Source organism: Seriola dumerili, unplaced genomic scaffold, assembly GCF_002260705.1.
Source record: "Seriola dumerili isolate Sdu_G_001 unplaced genomic scaffold, Sdu_1.0 BDQW01019432.1, whole genome shotgun sequence".
NCBI lineage: Eukaryota > Metazoa > Chordata > Actinopteri > Carangiformes > Carangidae > Seriola > Seriola dumerili.
The window spans coordinates 1-222 of record NW_019193687.1 but is presented as its reverse complement, the minus strand read 5'-3'; the positions used below and the strand labels follow the sequence as shown (position 1 = coordinate 222).

General features: G+C 42.3%; 1 non-coding gene across 1 annotated transcript; it reads left to right on the top strand.

Moving 5' to 3' along the window:
• Nucleotides 1-75: 75 nt before the first annotated feature.
• Nucleotides 76-147, top strand: trnat-ugu. The gene has a single exon. It is a non-coding gene; the product is annotated as a tRNA-Thr (tRNA).
• Nucleotides 148-222: the final 75 nt, after the last annotated feature.

Here is a 222-nt window from a genome sequence, read left to right as displayed (position 1 = left end):
CAAACACAGTCGGTCAAACAGGACGATGACTGACAGTCACATGAATCACTTTTGTTCCCTTTTAGTTGACATCAAGGTGTGGTGGCCAAGTGGTAAGATGCTGGTCTTGTAAACCAAAGGTCATGGGTTCGACTCCCACCCACGCCTTGTAGATGTTAACCATTAATAAAGAAATTGAAGAACATAAATGTGATCCAGTAAGGATTAAGGTGTCAGTTTGGT